The 23,853-nt window shown below is 47.7% G+C and overlaps 1 protein-coding gene across 4 annotated transcripts in view; it reads right to left on the bottom strand.

Moving 5' to 3' along the window:
- Positions 1–23,853, bottom strand: part of CACNA1B (calcium voltage-gated channel subunit alpha1 B) — a 644,201-nt gene that overhangs the window by 396,863 nt on the left and 223,485 nt on the right. The gene's annotated exons all lie outside the window — the stretch shown is intronic.

Genomic DNA, 23,853 nt, shown 5'->3' with positions numbered 1-23,853 from the left:
GTTGCACTGTGATAAAATCTACAAGCCCACTGGTACAAGGGGGAAAAAGCCAGCACCCTATCTATCCTAGCACTCCTACCACTTATATACAATGGGTAAAAGGTCCCAAAAACGTGAGTGTATGCAAAGTCTGTTTTTTGTATGGGCAAAAGAATAGTCAAAAGTTTAAAGTGGTTTATGGCAGTCTATGAAGGATTAGCTGGGGAGCAGTACCATCTTTTGAATATTAAATGCTTCATCCTCATATAGAACTAGCCTCCTCTGTGATGTAGGACAAATTCCAAGAAGGCCCAGATAGATGGGAGATAGTACTGGCTTGAGGCATCATGTTTCCTGGAGTCTCTTATAATCTACTAATATTCTTACCAGCCCTGCAAGTGTCAGTGAAGAAGGAATTATTCCAGACGATGGCTACTTTTTAGGGGTGCGACACAACTTAACCAACTGGCACTTCTGAAATACTGAGAGATAGTTATATGGAAAGAGAAAGAAAAGGACAAAATATTAATATTAATCTGTTCCATTCATTCAGCTGTCCATCTCAGTACTTACACAGGCCTCTTCATCACAGCATCTGAGCATCCAAAAAGGAAGACAGCCACAGTTTCTACCAGGGACTTGACTTCTAGAAGGAACTGATTGTGTAGTACTCAACTACTAATCTCTTGTTGCAGTAGCAGAGCGATGCAGTACCCTCATCTCCCCTGCCTTCACCAACGCCATGTTGCAGGGTGCTCTTGCTGACCAAAGACTGCAGCCAAGCCTCCTCTGAAGACTTGTCTCCATCCCTATTTATCTCATTCTCTTTGAGGCCAGTGCAATTTCACTGCTGCATAGTGGAAGCATCTTTGTAACAGAGCAAGGGAATACGGTTAAATTAATCCGGAGTTCAAATAACAGAGGCTTTTGCTCTCTGATGGGCTATTACAAATGCTGGAATTGCTGTAGATAAAAGTCCAGCAGCATTTTCATCATAAGCGCTGTGTTTCTGGGCTATATAATTCAGCTACAAAAAAATACACTCTTGGTTGAAACTTGACACGAGATCCCAGTGCAGCCGCAAATGTTTGTGTTTTCCAAATTTCCTGAGCAGTCCCTGAGGGCCCATTGGAAGTTACAAGCCTGCAGAAAAGAGATGAAAGTCTGCAGCCTTTTGAGCAGGTTTGTGCTTACATCAGTTGTTCCACAAAGAGTTGTGGCAGCAGAGCTTCAGCTCAGTGACCAGTCATCCTCAGACCAGTTTCTGTGACTGGTTGCAGCCTCAACAAACACAATATGGCTGTGCCCCATTCCTACAGTGGGAAAGAGCACCAAATTCATCTTTGCTCCAGCCAGTTTGCAAGGGGCATGCAAAAATAGTCATTTATGAGATTGAACGCAGGGAATTGTTGGCATTTGTCCTGCAAATCCCATAATCCCCTGAGAGGTATGCCAGTATCCCACAATACACTGCAGCTTCCCCACAGGGCAGTGGAAAAGACCTTACCCACCGGGCATGTCTAAACGTGCATTTACTGCACAGTAACTTACTGTGCATAAATGGCTTTTAGGCCAGCATCTATACACGGAGCTATTAAAACACAGTAATACTGTGTGTGGACTGACCTGGGACTAAAGTTAGTCCCAAGTCAGTCCTCATGCACAGTGTTACTGTGCAGTAAGGCATCTACATGTGCATTACAGCACAGTAACTAATTAGGCATACATTTGATAACCTGGATGATGCAGGCTATCAAATTTATGCCCAAATTGGCTTAAATTGCCATATCTATTGCACAGTAATTTTCAGTTACTGCACAGTAACCTAAATTACTGCACAGTAAATGTGCACATGTAGATGCACCCACTGTGTGACATGCTCTTTGCTGATACAAACTATTATAGTAGGAATGCTATTATGGGCCAACAGGGATGTATTCTACAGAAACACTTTGGTTAGTGTTATGATAGCAGTAAAACTTCCTGTGGAATTTTCTAGCACAGACAAGGCCTTGGATAGTAAGGTTGATATTTTCCAAACAGCCCTGATGATTTTGATCAGTGAAACTGAACTGTTTTCAAGCATGTAACGAAATGTAAAACAGCTTAAATATTTAGCAAGGATATTCTGCAGTTGCATAGGACTGCACAAATTAACTCACATCCCTTATGTATGCAGGATTATACCTATTTTAAAGGCAGGTAAACTGAGGAACAGACACAAAGGAACTCTGGGACTCAGTTCAGCCACTCATCATCTGATAACATGGGACAATTCTCTTCTCCTCTTCTCTCTGCCTCTCCTTTCACCCTATGTAAGCTTTGTCTGTTAAGATTATAGACGCTTTGCAGCAGAGTCTGTCATAGCTAGGATTTGTACGTAAGAGTCTCCAAGTCCCAATCTACAATATAAGTCTGTTAAGATCTCCCTGCAAATATTTCACTAGGCAAGCAGCTCTCCAAGAATAAAGGGAAACAATAGAGAATGCTGCTCTGAAACTGCATTCTCAGCTAACACCCAGGCAGAAAGGCATCTTTTAGCAGCTTTCTGGTCTACCAGCCTGAGTTAATTGAGGATTTACATAGAGCAGAGACTAGTGTAGGAAGCATTAAATTCAAAAAGGGGAGGCAAAGGAGATAAGAGGATGGCAGTAAAGTTTTATTTTCACAGTAAGCATTTCTAACATTTGCTTAGTCATTTACTTTCATCTAGTTTTGGGCAGCAGAGATTCTTTCCTCTGGTAACCGTGGAAACCACTAGGAGGAGGCAGCTCCAGATGTGTATGGATCAGCATGAACAGTATGGCCTGTTGCTACTATTTTGCCTCTACAAGAACCTGTGGTCTTGCTGGGGTCCTCATCGTCCTAGCCTAACCTGTTCCTGGCCATAAAGCCCTGATGAGTAGCCTCAGTAAACACAAGGACAAGGAGCCTTTGATAATGAGTGATAGATATCCAATTTTACCGAGCCACAGATAGGGAAAAAATATTACTCTTTTTGTGGGGGGGAAGGGAGAGAGGGGGAATGCTTCTTTTCATGTGCCAAAGCATGGGGAAACACATGAATGAATAGTCCAGAGTGATAATATGGAGGCAGAACTCATGGTCTCTAAGGTGGAAGAGGAGACCTCACCCCATAACTCACACCTCCAAACCCTGGGCCATTAGAGAGCTGTGTAGATAAATTCCATCCTCCCTTGACACCCTTTAGTCCGGAAAGGTGGTTGCAACATAAGGCATGAAGCTGCAGCACTCCAGGACTCAGACCAGACGTCCAGAAGAACAGCTCCTTTTGACAATAAGGCAAACAAGAAAAGCAATGCATCTGTATCCTAGTTCTCCACAACACTATATTTAAATAGCACACCCCCACGCCAGCCACTCTACAGCCTACATAGCACATAAACCACAAAGAGGCTCCACTGCACAGTAAGACTGATGGGGGAGACTTACAGGCTATGGGACAGAAATTACACATAAACCAATGTAAGTGATCAGAAACCAGTTCAAATCTGTAACACAACAGTGCACGTAAACGTCTTTCAAAATCACCAAAACTGGTTTAAGATAAACCTGAATAGTTGTAGTATCAAACTTAACTGATTTAAGTTCAATTGGTTTACTGACACTTTTGTCCCAGATCCCAATCACGTTCAAGTTAACTCACAGTCCTCCAGCATCCCAGGATGCTTTGTACCACCCTGCAAACCTCCCCCACACAAGGCTGGCTAGCCTTGGCACAAGTGATCTGTTCCAGCCCAGCAGGGAGGCATGCGCTAGCACCCCCTGGCTTGTGGTCTGAGCCACTGCAGGCATATGGCTGCATTTCCAGAATGAAAAGTGAATGCTTGTTTATTTGCTTATCAGTTCAGTTATACGCAGCTTAGATTAACCTGCAAAGATGGAACTGATTCAGCCTCAGGCTTTTTAACCATCTGTCCTTAGCCACAGTCTTTTAGAGAAGTTGAAGGATTATAGCCCCACACCCAAGATTCTGACCTAAGGTACCCAGTGGGACCTTTCTCCCAGTACTTCTGCTAGAAGTAACCTGAAGCCCTAGTCTGTCCAGACAGCAGCCCTATTTTTAGAATTATTACTTTCTAAAGCACACAGATGGAAAACCAGACATGAACAGTCTCATACATATACTAGAACTACAGAGAGCCCTACATTGCAAGAGAAGAGACAATGATTTAGCACTGCATGGCTTTTACTTTTAAATATGGTACCTGGATAATGTATGGCTGCTAGATATGAGTGAAGGCAAATAGCCAAGTACCCTTTTTAAAGGACTTGCACATAGATTTTAAGGTCAGAGAAGGTAATTAACCTCCTGCATAACATGCAGGTCATATGGACTTTTTCATCAGTATGTCTGCATTCAATCTACATGAACATTCATAGATGTTAGGGCTGGAAGGGACCTCAGGAGATAATTGGGTCCAGCCCCACTATACTTGGGCAGGAAAGACTGCTAGGGTCAGATGACCCCAACAAAGTGCGCTTCAAGTCTTTTTTAAAGATTTCCAAGGTAGGTGATTGTAACACCTCTTTGGAGCTTAGTGTGATGAGTTGGCAATTTATTCATGGGAAATGTTTACAACCACAGCTGCTGGAGAGGCAACCTAGTGACAGATGATGTGGAAAAAGCTGAAGTACTCGATGCTTTTTTTGGCCTCAGTCTTCACAGGCACAGTCAGCTCCCAAACTACTGTAACTTGGCAGCACAGTTTGGGGTGGAGGTGAGCAGCCAACAGTGTCAAAAGAACAGGTTGAGGACTATTTAGAAAAGCCAGGCATGTACAAGTCCATGGGGCCAGGAGCAATGCACCCAAGGGTGCTAAGGGATACATTCATAGATTCATAGACATTAGGGCTGGAAGCGACCTCATACAATCATCGGGTCCAGCTCCCTGCCCGAGGGGAAGGAAGTCAGCTAGGGTCAAAGGATCCCAGAAAGATAAGCATCCAAATGTTTCTTGAAAGTGTCCAGAGTAGGTGCTTGCACCACCTCTGTGGGGAGTCTTTTCCAGGCCCTGGGGACTCAGACAATAAAGAAGTTTTTCCTTATGTCCAGCCTAAAACAGTCTCGCAGGAGTCTGTGACCATTGCACTGTTTCATCACCTGAGGTGCTCTGGTGAACAGGTGTTCCCCCAGATCCTGATGCACACCCCTTATGTACTTATAGGCTACTTCCATGTCCCCCCTGAGCCTATGCTTCTCCAGGCTGAAGAGTCTCATGGCTCTCAGCCTCTCTTCGTAAGGCCTGTTCTCTTGCCCTCTGATCATGCATGTGGCTCTCCTCTGGACTCTTTCAAGCTTCTCCACATCCTCCCTAAATTGTGGAGCCCAGAATTGGACACAGTACTCCAGTTGTGGCCTCACCAAGGACAAGTACAGCGGGAGGATGACATCCTGGATCTTGCTCAAGATGCAGCAGTAGATGCAAGCCAGAGTTTTGTTCACTTTGCCAGCTGCAGTATTACACTGGTGGCTCGTATTCATCTTGTGGTCAATTATGACCCCCAAGTCTCTTTTGGTCATGGTGTTAGTGAATGTAGCACTACCGAGCCTATAAGTGTGATGCGGGTTTTTATTCCCAAGGTAGAGCACCTTGCATTTCTCCGTACTGAATGCCATCAGGTTTTCATCCGCCCACCTTGCAAGCCTATCTAGGTTAGCCTGGATCACCAGCCTATCCTCAAGTGTGGACACTCTTCCCCAAAATTTGGTGTCGTCAGCAAACTTGGCCAGTCCACTTCTGACACCCGTGTCCAGATTGTTTATGAAAAAAAAATGTTACACGCTCAGGTCCAGGGAGCATTCTGGGCCCACCCCCAGCCTTGAACTGACAGCCTTATGGCCCAAGCCTCAGCACACAACCACCTAAACCAGAAAGCCAAGCAGCGTAGCTGTGTGAAATTTCAACAAGTGTTTCATGTCGAAGCTGTTTTGATGCATTTTGAGCTCAAAACGGCAAAATCAAAATTAAACAAAAGGCTTCAAAACAGCTTTGAAACTAACCAAGGGCACTCAAAATGTTTCAAAATGTTTTTCAGAAGATCTTGAGTTTCAAAGCTGGGCTTGCTGTAGCTAAACTGAAGCTAAGAGGAGGGAGGGGGAAGGACGGCTCTGATATTGCCATCTGGCTCCCTCTTCGATTCCCCAGCTCTGATCACTTCCTGATCATTTCCCCAGGTCTTCCTGGGGGGTGCTGACCCTGATCTGTGTGTGGGGTTTCAGCAGGCTGCAGTGGCAGCCTGCTGAAACCCAGCATGCAGATCTGCGGACCCACTGCAGATCCTGCACACAGATCCAGGGGCCCACGCCCCCTGGGAGAGGTCTGGCTCAGCCCTGCAGCCTTCCCGGGGGGTGCAGGCCCCCAGATCTGCAGGCTGCCGCTGCCACCAAGTGATACAAGTTTAATTAAACAGTTTGAGGTGCCGTTTCCCAGAAACCCTTGTACCTATCTCCTTGAAATTTGGCAGGCTTCATGCTCTCAGAAGGGACTACCATCCCTGCAGTTTTCATCTGAATCAGGCATCAAATGACAAACATATAAGCATTTTCATGATTCCCCATTATAGCCTATGGGAGAAACATCAAAACAGTTTTTACGAAACAAAACGGAACAATACTTTGAAACAGCGAAACAAAACACTTTCCCTTCAAAACGGCAAAATGGAAGTAGAAATGAAATGGTGCTGTTTCGCATAGCCCTACCAGGCTGCCCTAAGCCAGAGAGCCAGGCAGCCAGAGCCACTGGCCATTATCTTTGAAAGCTTGTGATGATCAGGAGAAGTGCTGGATGATTGGAAAAGGGCAAATACAGTGCCCATCTTTAAGAAAAGGAGTATCCGGGGAACTACAGACTGGTCAGCTTCTACTCAGTCCCTGGAAAGATCATGGAGCAGGTCCTCAAGGAATCTATTTCTAAGCATTTGGAGGAGAAGGTGAAGGTGATTAGGAACTGTCAACATGGATTCACCAAAGGCAAGTCATGCCTGACCAACCTGATTGCCTTCTGTGATTAGATGATTGGTTCTGTGGATGTGGGGAAAGCAGTGAATGTGATATACTTTGACTCTAGCAAGTCTTTTGATATGGTCTCCCACAACATTCTGGCAAGCAAGCTAAGGAAGTACAAGTTGGATGCATGGGCTGTAAGGTGGGTAGAAAACTGGCAGGAGCGTTAGGCTCAAGAGGTACTAATCAATGGCTCGATGTCTAGTTGGCAGCCGGTATCAAGTGCAGTGCCCCAGAGGTCAGTCCTGGGGCCTGTCTTGTTCAATATTTCATCAGCGATCTGGAAGAAGGGATGGAGTGCATCCTCAGCAAGTTTGCAGATAACACTAAGCTGGGGAGGAGTAGTAGATACACTGGAGGGTAGGGCTGACATTCAGAGAGACCTCAACAAATTGGAGAATTGGACCAAAAAAAAATCTCATCAGGTTCGATAAGGACAACTGCAAAGTCCTGCACTTAGGACAGAACAATCCCAACCACTGGTATAGGCTGGGGACCGATTGGCTAAGCAGCAGTTCTGCAGAAAAGGACCTGGGGGTTACAGTGGACAATAAGGTAAATATGAGCCAGCAGGGTGTCTGTGTTACCAATAAGTCTAACAGCATACTGGGCCGCATTAGTAGAATTATTGCCAGCAGACTGAGATATGCCCTTCTATTTGGCACTGGCCCCCTGCTGCATGGGGGGGCTCTGCACGACCCCTCTAGCCCCATCCCACTCCGCTATCCCAGCCTCCCCCATGGCTGCCCTAGCCACCTCCAGCCCTTTAAGAAAAAAAGGGCTGGAGCTGGGGTGGGCAGGGCAGCCATGGGGGAGCCTGGGGGAGGAGGGGTGACAGAGGGCTCATGGTAAAGCCCCCCATGCAGCATGGGACAGTGGGGGGCAGCAGGGATCGCCCCCCCCCCCCCACCAGCCAGCAGGACCCAGTGAATCTGAGCTCTTCTTTAAAGCACCAGGAGCTAGGGCTGGGCAGGGCAGCCATGGAGGGGGCTGGGGAAGCAGGGAAGGGATGGGGGCCTGGCGGGGGTCCCCCCATGGTCCCCTCCGCCTTCTACCCGCCCCTAGTACTTACCAGCTCGGAGTCGGGTGCAGCTCCCTGCTGCAGCCACCGGAGACTGTCCAAACCACTGAAGCTCTCTGAATCTTTTCCGAAGATTCAGAGAGCTTTGAATCGATTTGGACCCTTTTATTGATCCCGTGTTTTGATTTGGATTCAGAGATTCAGCCACCAAATCGGGCTGAATCTCCCCCAGATCAAATCACCACCTGAAGCTTCGCACAGCCCTACTGGTGAGGCTACATCTGGAGTACCGTGTCCAGTTTTGGGCCCCCCACTACAGAAAGGATGTGGGCAAATTGGAGAAAATCCAGGGGAGGGGAATGAAAATGGTTGCGGGGGGCTGGGGAACATGACTTATGAGGAGAGGCTGAGGCTTATTTAATCTGGTGAAGAAAAGACTGAGAGGGGATTTAACAGCAGCCTTCAACTACCTGAAGTGGGGTCCAAGGAGGATGGAGCTGGACTGTTCTCAGCGGTGGCAGATGACAGAACAAAGAGCACTGGTCTCAAGTTGCAGCAAGGGACATTTCGGTTAGAAATTAGGAACAATGGTCTCACCAGTAGGGTAGTAAAGCACTAGAACAGGTTACGCAGAGGGGCTGTGAAATCTCCATCCTTGGAGGTTTTTAAGACCTGGCTAGATAAAGCCTTGGGTGGGATGATCTAGCTGGGGATGGTCCTGCTTTGACCAGGAAGTTGGACTAGATGGCCTGCTGTGGTCCCTTCCAATCTTAATTTTCTATGACTCTATTATACTTAAGATTTCTTTTCTGAAGAAAATTCTCTTACTGGTTCATACAAACAGAATTTTTTTACAGAAAAATATCAATTTCAGCTTTCCGGTAGACAATAAATACTTCTTGTTGGTAGTGGGGGTGGTATTGTTCATTTTGATTTTAAAAGTTATTGTTTTTAAACAAATTAGATTTCAAGTCAATTGGCTTGAAACTCTGGGAACGGAGGAGAGTGAAGGAGGAACCAGCATCTTTTGAAAGAAAAAGAATATTGAACCTAGAGGTATAACAACATTTTTCACAGGGAAAATGTTGACTTTCCAACAGCAATCCTTAAAATCCCAAAGGAAGCTCTTCCCTGCATCAGCTGCTATGAGTGGCTCTAAGTTAGGATACATTTTAGGACTTTACACATTTGACAACATTTTTTTTTATCCCTGCATATTCACTTCATCTTCACCAGCAACATCAAAGATGTGAAAGCTCCCAGCTAGCGTGCTGCACCCTGCTGAGAGATCTCGGTACCAGAGGTATGCCTATGTGGACATGATTCTCAGCCCGATTTTGTACAAGGCTGTTCAGGACTGCGAGAGATGTCTCAAGGAAACCTACTCAACCTCTTTAGCTGTCGACAGCCCAGATCATAACTGATTGTACTTTGATATTTATACAAGTGCTCCACTTGTCACAGTAATCTTCATTTGTCCACGTTCTGCAAGGCATTGAGAGGCAAGAACTTATATGGGGTTCTGTCAGCTGCCTTTTGCTTTTCTAGGCAACCTGACCTGAGACACAGCAGAGGGCAGGGAGAGGAAGAGTGGTCAAACACCAAGGGAAACACTAACCTACTTCATTTAGAAACAAACAGCACTTCAGCACAGATTCAAAGTTGCTTCTGTAGGGCAGGACCAAGCAAGTCGCTGAGTAAATGCAGGTCCGGAGGCAGGCAACAAAAGTTCGGAAGGAATACAAGCAGAAAGCTGCATTCTCCTCCCAGACAGCAGGTCTCTAAGACTATGGAAGCCACAATACTCTCAAGCTGAGAGCCTCCAGAAATGATTCTGCATGAATACAGAAGAATCAGAGCAAGAGGAACAGGTTCAGACAAATCAACGGTGTGCGTGTTTGCCAAGAGCATACAATGTAACTAGAGCTGTAAAATCTGGAACTGGATTTTGCAGACCCTAAAACTTAGGTTTGAGCTCAGATTGTGCACTGCTTCAGAGAGTAAGGGGTTGCTTTTCCTCCAGGGACTCCAAAATCAGTAACAAAGAGAACCGATGGAATCAATGAAGCTATCAAGAGGAAACGGTTACCACCCTTTAAGAACCATTTGTGCCTGGCTTACAAATGGGAGCTCTGGGCACAGCCTAGGTACATTCTGCTTGTTAATGGAGAAGGGACAATTTTCCACTGCAGTTTGCATTGTTTGAAGGCAAAGTTGTGTGGCATTGGTCCGACATGGTGTAAAATCCATCCCAACATAAAGCTCAGCCACTTTCCTCCCTATTGGAGCACCCTGGCCATTCCACTCTGGGATTATAGCACATATACTGGTTTATGCAGTCAGTCCTGTCCTGAAGCACTTTGTACTTCCCTATGCCTCCTTATCTATACTATTTATGTTGACCCCTACTATTCCAGTCCTGGACATCTCTCATAGTGTTGTCACCATTTCCCCCTCCCTTCCATAGCTAACTTCCCACACCTTCTGATATTCCAGTCCTGAGTCTTGCCTAACCAATCTGCCATTACACTTCTTACCTAAGAGTCCTGGCTCTAGCCCCTCTGAGCCCAGACTCTGATGAAATGAAGTGGGCAAAACAAAACCAAGTGATTGCAGACATCACCCAATACATTTCTCTAGTATCCTGTTCTAGAGGCAAGACTTTGAGCTGGGAGGGCAGAAATCAATGGCAGGATTGGAAACCACTACTCTTTTGAAGTGATGACTGAAGCTTCAAAGGGTTAAGTTTGCACCATTTCTCTGTGCTTGTTTCAACAGTTAGAAAGGAGGTGTGGGGCTTTTTCTTTGTGCCATTTTCTTCTTGTTACAATTTTATCCCTTGTTACAAGAATGAGACAGCAGAATTTTAATGCCTTGTATGTTCTGTGAAAGATAACAGTAAACTGTACCACTCTGACCTTTTCAATGGTTTATAATTTGATTGACTGTCCACAGCCACTCTTCCCTTTTACATCCTCATCCACTGGTAGAAATAGGAGGAGGGGGCAAATAATGGAAGTGCAGAATAACCAGGAAGTAAAATGGCTCCAGGTCCTGGCCACTTGCTTTTCAGAGTGTGTGGGGCTAGGAAGCTCTGCTTTTCCCTTTCAGCACAGATCTCAGAAGGGAATGCATTGCAGAGCTTTGTAATCAGGCCCCGAGTCCTGTGCCACCTCTCCCAAGTGCCCTGCTTAAGAAGAAGTGGTCAAGTCAGCAATGATATCGCAGAACATGAAAACAGAAACTGAGACCTGGGCCTCTAGAGGGGTATCAAGTTATAGTATCTTGCCTTTCTATAGACCTTGTTACACATTACACTGTGAGCCACACAAGTTGATGGGTATTAGTGCTAGCTCGAGGCTGGAGCAGTCACATGTTCAGGCCAGTGGGGGCCTGGAGGACTGAAAGGTAAGAATCCTGCCCTCCCCCCACCTCTCAGCCCACAAGGCATGGCTGGGTATACTACCCAAGGGCGTATCCCCATGAACAGGAAGGTGCGTTTCCCTGGGGACAACTAGCAGCAGCACATACTTGTGCTGCTGCTAGCTGTCCCTGGGCATGCCCCCGCATGCAAAATGTCATTGGGGGCAGTAGGGGAGGCTGGGGCCAGCACCTGGGCTGGCCTCAGTAGTCTTACCTGGGGTCCTTCTGGGGCTGCGGCAGTGGCAATCTGGTGTGTGGGGCTCTGGGCATCCAGGCTCCGATTTCTGGTGGTGCATGCTGCTGCCATGTGTGCTGCCCCATATTTTTTTTTTTTTGGCACAGCTTTTTTAGATTATAGGATTTCCCAGTACCTAATTTTACCCCTGTGGTGCAACTATGCAGCACGGTGAACTGATTCACATATGCCCCCTGCTTTTTGCGGCTCCTCAAAAGGCTCTGAGGCATCACAAACCGCACATCCCGCTCGTGAGGACATGCCTCAGGAGTCCACTTCCCAGCTGTCACCTCCAGAACGTGAATCCTTCCTAAATTCCCACATTCCCTTCCCAATCCAAGGAGGAATTATTCTCTTCCTTGTTTAGCTAGCCTGTTACTGCACCTCCAGGGATTGATTGGCATGCTAGGCTGTCATGAAAGAGAGCTGGCAGCAGGAGAGCATTGACAGGCAGTGATGCGCTTAACCCTTGGCGTGGAAATCACTTCTGCCGGGTGTCAGTCATCCTTCGGCCAGCAGCAGAGCAGACACTTGCCCTTCAGGAGCTATATCTCAGCCCGTGTTGAACCCAGGGTGAGAAGTGTTCCCTTGCCTGTGGGAGGAGAATCCCAATAGATATGGAGGGGAAAGGGAAGTGCGACTACAAGTGGAAGTGGAGGGCAGGGTGCTGACTGGAGCTACGGGATACGGGATGGTATAGTATAAGGATGTTCAGGAAGCAGCTGGAGAGACATGAAAACGCGAGGGCAAGACATTAGACGAGCAAAAGGAGTCAGGGGCATGAGAAGTTCCTGGACTCAGCTATAACCATAGTAACCTCATTCTCAGAAAGCAATGCTGTTAGAAGATGAGGGTAGGAGTTGAAAGCATCTACTGCTGATTCATGGTGACAAGTGTGGGCTGATAACTTTAGCTCAACATGACAGCCTTGCCCAGGCTCTAACGTAAGCCCGCTGTTTGGCAAAGATCCCCTCTGTGCGCTAGACCCAGTGCCCAATTCGGCACTCATTCACATCAGCGTACATCAGAAATGTTTATGCAGAAGCGAATGGAAAAACATCTGTGGAAAAGCAGCCTGAGAGCAACCGTGCTCCAGGAAACCCTGCACGGAGAATTCATCCCAGGCTTCCTGTAGGAACAAGTCCCTGTCACTCTCCAGGAAGGCGCCGCAGTATGCTGGCCCATGCTACGTCTCTCCCCTCTTCTCTGGCTAACACCCTTTCCAGTCTCTCTGTCCTGTTTCACATACTCCCCTGCCTCTTGCGTTTGTCTCCTTGGCTTCTCTCTTTAGAATTTGGACCCGATTCCCAGTTGCTCTCAAACCTCCTCATAAAGGGGCTGCAATCTGTCCCCAACCCTAGGGAAAGATCAGCATAGTTGGCTCTGTGCCCTCACATCTAAAACACACAGCAAAGTGTGGGCTGGGGAGCTAACCACTGGCTTGTGAAGTATTCAGTCAGTTGCATTAATTTCCTTTTAGAACAGGGAACCTGAAGTCACTGTATCTGGGAAATGATCACCGATGACTAGTGACCAAAACTTTGGACCCCTTAGGCTCAGCACACTCAAGGAATATAAGATGTGTCTGTCAGTCTGCCGTGCAAGTGCTTGCAAACTACAGAGGAATGTATTTGCCTGGCTGAGTATCCAGTTCCAGGCTGGTGCCAGCTACTCCTAAAGTGCCATTAATCTGATCTTGTTATCAAAGCCAACTAAACTCCTTGGTATTTTGTTTTACCAGGCTTTTTCCCCCCATGCCTCCCTCTAAACCTTCCCCTTCCCTAATGTTTAACCTGTGCTCTCCTCTGACAAATTTCTCTCCACTGAGAGGAAAATGGGTTCTGATTGCTACAGGCAACTGATAACAACCTAGTAAATTTTAATCCTTGCCTGTTATTGTATTACCACCTGAGGTACATGCATTGAAATAGAAGGATCACCAACCGGACCGTAATTATATTAGAAAAGTAATTATCTCCTCTTCCACAAGACTTCGCATTCCTCTTTCTGTAACTAAGTTTCTAGCTAATGTTTGCAGCAATGGGGCCTGCCACCATGAAATCATTGGGAAATGTAAAAGCTAATTGACTGTTTAGCATCTAAGAAATACCAGTAGAAGACTGAGGAAAGGAGAAAAGGCAGAGGGAGGCCCCAAACTGGGAGCAAGTCAGAGACTTTCTCTGGCTGCTGATGGTTATGTAATTATTTGCAGCATGGTAAAGGGCCCGAATGAAAGTCAGGACACCTTTGTGCAAATCCCAATGAGAAATAATCCCTACAGCAGAGATTGAACCAGTGGTGCCAACTCCAAGCTTTCAATGGTCAAGGGTCAGGTCCCCAATTCATGAAATTGGCTTCAAAGTTATAACACTTTCAAATCATCATAATCTCTACCCTTGCCTTTAGGTTTCTGATTCTTTAGGCTTCTCCCTTTCGAATCTTCTCTTATACACTCACTATTTTATAAATGAAAGCTAAGATTTTCATGCCACCTTTTGATCCTGGCATCTATAAAGAATAAGTCAAATACTGCAAGGCTACAAAGATCACAGAATTTGGCAACAGTTCTACAATTGAATTAGACAAGCAAAAAGTGAAAAAGGAAACGCAGAAGGGTGAAATGACTTGTTTCAGATCTCACAGCAAGCACACAGGATCATAGGAAAGTAGGGCTGGAAGGGACCTCACAAGGTCATCTAGTTCAGTCCCCTGCTCAAGGCAGGGTCATCCCTGACTAAATCATCCCAAAGTGTCTGTCCAACCTGTTCTTGAAAATTCCCAGGGGTAAAGATGCCACAATTTTTCTAGGTAGCCTAACTACCCTCGTAGTCTGAAGGTTCTTCCTCATTTCCAACCGAAATTTCCTCTGCTGCATCTTGAGGACACTGCTCCTAGTCCTGTCCCCTATGGCCACAGAGGGAAGCCCATCTCCATCCTCTCTATCATCTTCCTTCATGTATTTAAAGACTGTAATCAAATTCCCCCCTTGGTCTTCTCTTCTCCAGACTAAATAACCCAAATTCTTTCAGCCTTTCCTCCTAAGTCTCGTTTCCCAGGCCCCTAATCATTTTTGTTTCATCTTGTAGCCAAAGGCAATTCAGGCCCTCAGGGTCCCAGTCCAGACTTTGTCACTAAACCAGCCTCTTTTGGGTTGGTTTCAGTCAGAAACTTTGGACCTTCAGGACTTCATCACTTGTGTCCACCTAGCACTTGGACAGACAGATCAGGTATTGTAATAGGGACTACTGCAAGCAGCTACCATGAGATAACTGCAGGTCTGTCCACTCCAGACCCTAGTGTACTCTACACCGGCATATACACACATGTAAATTATACCATGGTATGTGTTTGCCTGTCCAGAACCATAACCAGCTCAGTACAATTAAATCTATTTTTCTGATAGAAAACAGCTTTTCTGGAACTGATCACGATAATTATATTTATGAATCAGCAAATGCTATGCATATCAAGATATGAAGATGCTGGCTCACATATGGACCTATTGTTTGAAGAGTTCTTTTTTATTCCTTGGACTATTATTGAGTGGAATAAATTACCATCTGAGGCAGCTAATTGTACTAATTATATTCATTTTCAGAATATGTTGAATACTTATTGTCTTGTACCTATGAGTAACTGACCACATGATCTCCTGTGTAATGTCTCCTCCAAACTCCTTTCTATATTTGAAATGAAGGATTATGACAGCTCCTTGCTGCCATTTCCAATAGACCTATTTGTCACCAGGCACAGTGAAGAGCAGGCTATACGTCTTACCCTGCCACAGGTAACCATTAGTCTGAAGTCAGGCAGAAGGTAGGGCAGAGTGGCACCTTAAAAGCTAACTGGCTCAAAGGCATGAACTTTCATAGGCAACAACCTACTTCACATCTTAGCATCTGACAAAGTAGGTTGTCACCTACAAAAGCTTATGTCTTTCTGAACCAATTAATCTCTGAGGTACCACCCTGTCCTACTTTCTATCTATTCATATATGATCAACTAATGGTTTGAAAAGCATTCTAAAAGGTCAAAAATGAAATCTTGGCACTACTGAACTCATTGGCAAACCTCGCATCAACGCTAGGGAGTTTATCCCAGATGTTTCATTAAAATTTCCAAATATCCTGGGTCTGCATAACTGGTCTGAAAGTTTGGTGATATTGAACCAGTGCACATTTCTGGTACTCTCCCATTCCAGAACAGACTGTAATACCCCATAGAGGCTGTCTTGAAGATCTATTTGTTAAACTGGTTTTTGACCCTGACTGAATTCAGGAGGTGAGGGGAAGTGTATGCTGTTATGAAACAGTGACGAGGTCCCACTAATCCCTTTTATACTCTCTAGAACTGTCTCCATACTGCTAAACAGACTGGCATCCAACCTCCCCAAATACTGGACACTATCTGCTAGACCAGTGATTCTCAGCCAGGGTGCCCCAGCACCCTGGGGTGCCTTGATATCCTTTCAAGGGTGCTGTGGGTGTTAGCACTGTTAGGTTTACAAACATACTTCACAAGATAAACCCAGAGATTTCAAATAGAAATCCACGGTGGTGGTTTTTCTGAGTTCTTTGTAACAGAAAACTACTTCATTACTTTTCTGTAGGCAAAAAAAGACACGAGAAAACTAAGAGCTGGCACTTTCCACAAAGATGCCCTGAGTCTATCCAAGGGTGCATCGAGTCGGAAAAAGGTTGGAACCACTGTCCTGGACTGAGGGCAGGCAGCATGGCGAAATAAGCTGCACCAGGTGTCAAGAGATTTGAGTCCTGTTCCTGACTCTCCCACTGATTCACCGTGACATTAGACAGTCGCCTCTCCTCAGGAGCACAATGAGAGGTGGGCAACCAGGACACCAACCCCAGGTGTTATACCTCTGTCTCTCCTCTCTGTACCACCATTTCCCCTTCTACTCTTTACTTAGTCTGTAAGCTTTTATGGGGCATGTTTACACTCCAAGCTTACTGTGCCAGGCACTAGCACCCTCCAATATGCTCCAAGTAGGCTACCTACTGAACAGGAAGCAGCGCATTCACAGAGCGTGCAGCTCTCGCTCAGCAGTGCCCATCCACAGTGCCACATAACCACAGCTGTACTACAGCTGGTTCAGGAGATAGCTCACACAGAGCAGCATAGCATGTGTGATGATGCTGCTGGCTAGCACAGTGAGCCTGCAATGTAGACATGCTGTGATAGGGATTGTCACAAGGTATCTAAACAGAACTTAGCACAGCATGGCCATGACCTTATTGAGAGCCTGTGGGTGCTACCCTCAATAACAACAGCGCAGCTCTCCTTGAAACGTTGTAGTGGTTCTCTAGAAAAGGGCATCGCAACGTGCAGAGAGACACTCCCACACACCAGGTCAATGCAGCGGTTTTCATAGACAAATGAGAAAGCCTCCTTTCGCTGCTTACTCAAAATGTCCCTCCTGCCCCACATCAGCTTCCCTTTATCCTCCGCATCTAACTCTAAATAAGAATTGCTATTTACTGGATCAGACCATGGGTCCTTCTTGCCCGGTCTCCTGTGTCGCTCTCTGAAAGGGAGAGTGAATTGGGTCTATCCAGGGTTTTTTCCACTTTTCCTCTCGCTTGCAGCCTCCAGCATTTAAGGTTTAGGAAGTTCTGATTCAGAGGCTGTTATCCCTAACTCCCACACTCAATAGCTACTGATACCCCTCTCCTCCAAGAAAGTGTCCAATCCTTTTTTGAATCTGGCTAAGCTGTCAGCTTCCACGACACCTGGTAGCAATGAGTTCCACACTTCAGTTAGACGCTGTGTGAAAAACAACTTCCTTTTGTTAGTTTTAAACTTACTACCTACTAGTTTCATTTTGTGACCACTAGCTCTTGTGTTGTGAGAGAACGAAAAATAAATCCCTATTTATTTTCTCTTTGCCATTTAGTATTTTGTAAATCCTTATCATGTCTCTCCTCATGTGCCTTTTTTCCTAAAAGGAATAAGTCTAGCCCAGGGGTCCTAATTGTTTGGGTCCGAGAGCCACTTAGGGAGTTTTGGTGAGCTGCTGCAGCCCAAGTCAGCATCCCAGTCCTGCCCATCCACCCAACACCGTGGTGGGTCAGCTCACCAAAACTCCCTAACTAGCTGGGATGGGGCTGTGGGCAGGTGGGTAGCAGTGTCCGGAGTAGGGAAGATGGGCAGGGCGGGGCTGGGGTTGGGACTGCAGAGTGGTGACAGCACAGGGCTGGGGCCCAGGGTTTGGGGCAGAGCCACCATCCATTCCCTGGTTCTGCAGGGAGGAGCATGTGGGGAGCAGATCACAGCTCTGTCCCAGGCCCCAGCCCTGTGTTGTCACTGCCCCGTGATCCCAGGGTCTCTATGGAGACTGGCCCAGGACCCATGTGGACAGGGCATGCGGCCAGGCATAGAGGATGGGGCCATAGACTGGTGACATCCAGAAGCAGGACAGGCAGGTGGAGCCAGGATCACAGGGCAGGATCATGGGGCAGTGACAGCACAGGGCTGGGGCCCAGGGCAGAGCCACGATCTGATCCCTGCGCACCCTTGCTCGTGGAACTGGTGCCTGTTGCAGGAACATGCAGGCAGCAGATCTCAGTTCTGCCCCGGGCCCTAGTCCTGCACTGTCGCCACCCCATGATCCTGTCCCGAGATCCTGACCCCGCCCATCCATCCTGCTCCTGGACACCGCTCCCCGCCTGCCCACGGCCCCAGCCCATCCACCTGGCTGCATGCCTTGCCTGCGCAAGTCCCACCCCCAACAGTGCATGTGGGGCAGCCTGCCCAGGGTGCCCAGGCAACAGGGCTGGGTCTGGCAGCAGTGGCACCTGGAAGGAGCTGCCACTACCGGGGCTACCAGGAAGCAAGTTCAGCTGCAGCACCACCCCAGCCCTTCTGTGCACTTGGGGATGGGGGGACTGGCCGCATGTACCACGGCCCAAGCTGCCCCCCGTGCCTGGGCTGAACAGGGCCAAAGGACCCACCACAGGCCGGACAAAATCCCTTGGTGGGCCAGATCTGGTCCATGGGCCATATTTTGCCTACCCCTGGCCTAGCCTCTTTAATCTCTCCTCATATAGAAGCCCCTTCATATCACTAATCATCCTTGTTGCCCTTCTCTGGGCCTTCTCTAATTCTTCTATACCCTTTTTCAGGTGTAAGAACTAAAACAGGATTCTAGATTTGGACAAACCATGGATTTATAACAAGGTATGACGATACTGATAGTTCTTCCCCTTCATTCATCTTGAAGCTGGAATCTTCTTCCTGCAGCAGCAGAATTCATGGGCCACCAAGTATTGCTGCATTTGGATTCACACCCCTGCTCTGAGATGCAGGCATTATACTGTATTCTTCCCTTGATAATTATTTATATTTAATAACAGCTGGAGCATCCCAACACTCCTGTCAGGATCAGGACCTCGCTGTGCTTGTAACCAGCCTCACACATATGTACATGGGCATGGTGCTTGCCCCAGGCAACTTGCAGTCATATCCATTTGTACCAGCAAATGCACCATTCTACCCCCACGATGCTGGACACAAGAGAACTGCACAGCAAACAGATGTCTAGAGGAATGATTTTCCCATGATGAGTGATTGTGTAAAATCTGCAGAACCAAAGCTAAATCAGGGGAACAAAATAGAGAATGCAGACAATTAAATCCAAAGAGGGAAACAGCGGGAAGTAAACACCTGCCTCCTCCAGCACCTGGTCCTCTTGAAACATCATCTGACAACGCAGAACTCCAGCAATGGCAGTTTACGGCTCTGCAAAAAGTGTTTTCAAACCTCCAGCCAGCTAATTCCAGGAACTGCCTGAGAGGCAGTTAGCTACTGAGCTCCAGCAGACAGGCAGAGAGAGAGGGCTGCTGGGAGGGGGGAGCTGGGATGTTTCCATCGAGTTGGCGGCCTTTGAAACTTATACCAAGCTGTAATAAGCACCCTCCCAGGTAGTTTATGGGAGCAGATGGACAGTTCAAGGCTGCATAAAGCAGGAAGGAAAGAACTAAAGCCAGATAAAATCAGAGGAGCTCAATACAGCCAATACAGTCTTCTTTCCACCGGCTCACCTGCGCCCCCTCCATACACTGTTATATTGTCATACTGTTATAACCGTTCCTTCTAAACCCATCCACATACCTTAGAGATCACCTGCAAGCATCACGTTCAGGGGGGTTTAAGAGGCTTGATTCTCCTCCCCCTTTGCACAGACTTCCCAGAAGCACAAGCTCTTTGGCTGTGGTGAAGATGTCCCTGCTTTGAACGGGTGTCAGAGCAGAACCAGGTAAAATGTGTGGCCTAGAAAGGGCAGAGACTAGACTTGCCATCAATTTCAGCATTTAGGAAACTTATTTTTAAATCATAAGGAATTCAATACTTTTTTTTGCCCTTTGCTCTTTGGAAATTCCTCCTGATTTTTCAACCCTGCCATGGGAAGACAGAGGCTGAGGTCAGGAGCAGAGTTATCTCATCTCTTCAGCACTGCCACGATACTGCAATTCATCAGCTTGACGGTAATTATGCAGCATAGGGGGCATCAACATTTGCAAGGTTAACAAAAACTCATTGGCTCCCATCCACTGCCCCAGCACTATTTCCATCAGCGCTGGGCCCCGTTCCCCACAGACCCCACTGCTTCCCTTGTAATTGGATTGTTCCCCTCTGGCAAGCTGAACTGGATTGCACCAAAGGCAGCAGTTTTCCCCTCCTCCCCACCTGAATGACAGATAGTCTTCCATGGTAATATGCAGCTTCTCCATGGGGTGCAAGGTCAGCAAATTGTTCCTCCACTGCTCAGCCTGTGGGTCGCTGGGACTGTAGCATTTGCCAGCAGCCCAGATAATTGGCTCATCTGCAGGATGTCTGCTTCTCCCCACCACTGGGAAGATTAAGTCAAATTGCACCTTCAAGACTCAAGCTGCTTTGTGCCATCCCAGTCAGCCCCACCTCCTCCCCTTTATTTGAGTGCATCAATGAGAAAAGAAAGCCAAAGCATTTACAGAAATCTCTTGCACATCTGTCACCCTACTTTGCAGCAAAACCAAAGCACCCTTTACCTGCATTTATTAAGCAGGAGGAAAAAAACATCCAGACCTAACCTGTGTCAGTAATTAGGAGCATGAAATATCTGGGTAGAGAAGCTTCATAATTAGAGCATTACCCTGTCTCCTGTCACTGCACTTCTTCAAGGTTGCGCTGTGCAGAACAGGAGTCTTGAAGACAGACTGGGCTGAGGCACCAGCCTCATTTCTAGACATCTGGATTCAGATTCTGATGATGTGAAAGCTGAAATGGGTATATGTGGCCGTCTCCTTCCTTCTGGCAGACAAACACCGCCAAAGAAATGCAACTGGGCTGGGACTGGGGGCCAAGGACAGATGCATATGCAAGGAATACAGCAGGTTGTGGGGCTGAGGAAGAGGGACATCAGAAGCACTGTGCATGGAGAAACCAGAACTGGAAGGATAAATGGGGCCCGCCAGCCAGGACTGAGTAAAAACTGCAGTGGTTTCTTTATAGTGATCATGGGACTAGACGAGCTGTAGGTCATAATTAAGGGGCATTTGGAGGGAATATTGGAGATAGTAAGGGGGGGATCCCTCTGTGCCTTGTTTTATCCAACAAAGGAGTGGAAGGGATGTGGAGTCCATGCCAATAAGCTCCCCAGAAATGTTCCTGAAAGGCCTTGGGAGAGAGGAAGATAACTAAGGTCCTCAGTTTCTCCTCATGAGATAAAAAAAAGTGAGAGGGATCAAAGGTTTTCAGGTCAGGGAGGCCCTGACATTCACCATACCATGCTCCCCACACCTCAGGCCACCACCAGTATCACCACCTCCTCTCCATATCGCCGCTGTTCCCCAAAGCGCACACACCACCAAGCACACAATCCACACCCCTGGCACATGGCCATCCCTACAATCTGAATGCTGCTCTTCTGTTTGTAACATGCGCAGGTGCCCTCACCACCAACCCACAACCTGAACATGTACCTCCTTACCACACCTCCACAACCACTACCTCCACAGCTTACACAGCCATCTACATGATCTGGTCGTTTCCAACTCTTTCCATGTCTGCTTTCCTGATTTGTTTTGAATCATGACTGGCTGGAGCAGTCATATTAAGTCACTACTTTTGCACTGACTAGAGCAGTGGTTCTCAACCTTTTCTGTACCAGGACCCATTTGTAACCATCGATGGCCAGTCCTGACCTAGTGCCCCTCACTCCCGCTGCCCCTCCTGCCCCCAGGCCCCAGCTGCCCAGTGTGTGGGGCAGGGAGAGGGTGCATGGCACATGGGGGGCCCACGCAGCCCCTTGCAGGCTGGAACTCACCCAGCCTGCAAGGGAAAAATCACAGTTTCCCACATTTTTCTCTTTTAAAAGAGAATCTAGATTTGAAAGTTTCTTCATGACACTTTCATATATTCTTGCGACCCACTTTTGGGTCGCAACCCACAGGTTGAGAAACGCTGGTCTAGGGCATTCAGATGCCTTATCCCTTAATGCCACCATGAGCATGTCCATTCAAATGTCAATTTACTAAGCTGTCTAACTTGGAAATTGGGCTCTTATAGTTACAACTGAGACTGCCTATTGTTAAGAATCACAATCCAGAAGTTAATAATCAAGTAAGACAGTACTTGACTAACATGCTAAAGTCTCAGGGTACAATTCCCCAGAAGAGATGCAAAATCCAGTGCCTCCTTAATAGCTCCTAGCTTGCCCCAGACCTGGTCATCAACAGGTGATGCCGTGACTCAGAGTGCTAATACCTTGTGTGTCATCAGGAAGCTTACATTACCTCCCTCAGCCAGCAAGGAGGCAGGTTCTTTTGTCCTCACAAGCTTTTAATGAATGGTTCATTTTCTGTGGGATTGAGGTGCTCTGGGTGAGCTGGACAAAGTGTTCCTGGACAGCCTGTCTCTTTGGGAAGTCTCACATCTGGCTCAGCTTTTAAAAGTAACACCATGATAAGAAACCACAGCTCCCCTACCCCACCTTCCCCCATCAGCTGATTTGGCTCAGATAAATGCTGTCAGCCAAGAACCAAGCATGAAACAAAAGCATGAGGACTACCGAGCTTGGGACCAAGGCAGACATCTGCCCAAATGCCACTCATCAGAGTCACACAACAGAGACACACCGGGTCTAAGTCAACAGTACAGAGGCTACCGCTGTCGTCAGCAGAATTACAGAGCAAGTGCCTTGCAATTTGTGCCATACCCAGTGGCGGGGTTACCATATTTCCAGTTTCAAAAAAGCAAACATCTGTCAGGGGGATACCTCACTCTCAACCCACAGCCCCTGGCACTGCCAGTACCTCTCACTCCCAACCTGCAGTCCCCTGCCCCTGCCTCTCACTCCTGACCCACAGTCCCCTGCCCCCCCACCCCGGCTATACTGTCAGTGCCCTGCACTCCTGCTCCACAACCCCCACCCTCACTGCCCCCTGCTCCCCACAGCCCTGCCAGAGGGAGCCTCCAGCTGCCCCACTCCTGACCGGGCTGGAACATAGCAACTGCAGCAGCTCCAGCACATGCAGGTGGCAGCGAGGCAAGTCTGGCCCCAGCATGGGCTGGCAGGGACACCTGTAGCACCCCTCACCCTAGGCTCAGGCTCCTGTGCTGTGCCAGGCAGCCTGGCTACACCCCTCCTACCCCCTGCAGCATCTCCCAGGTGCCCTGTGCCTGCCACCACAGGCACTTGCCCGCTGTGCCGCTAGCCTGGCTCGTCACTGCCCCCAAAGAGCCCCACTGTCCCCTTCCACTGCTTGAGGGGCAGGCGCCTCCCCCCTGCCCCTATACCCTGCTGCAGCCCTCCCACCTAGACATCATTCCCCAGCACTGGCAGGCACCCGACCCCCCCTCACACACCAGTCCCCTCCACCCAGACAGTCCCCCAGCCCTGACCCTCCAACCTCTGCTCCTGATAGACTTACCTGCATCCAGCTGCTGGGGCTGCTCCCACCACTCTGCAAGGCTGCATACTGGCCACATACATCCATGAGAGCAGAGCACACGATGCCCCTGTCTCCAATTCCTCTCCACCCCCGCCCCGGCTCCCACCAGAGGAGCAGAACAAAATCCCAGACATTTGTTCAGATTTCAAAAATCCGCCTGGACAGAGACTGGAGGACCCAAAAAGAGGACGTGTCTGGGAAAATCAAGCCATATGGTAGC

The sequence above is a fragment of the Gavialis gangeticus genome, unplaced genomic scaffold, assembly GCF_001723915.1.
Source record: "Gavialis gangeticus isolate Ggan-Ray unplaced genomic scaffold, GavGan_comp1, whole genome shotgun sequence".
NCBI classification, from domain to species: domain Eukaryota; kingdom Metazoa; phylum Chordata; order Crocodylia; family Gavialidae; genus Gavialis; species Gavialis gangeticus.
The sequence above is the reverse complement of the archived record's forward strand: the minus strand, read 5'-3'. Positions and strand labels throughout refer to the sequence as shown.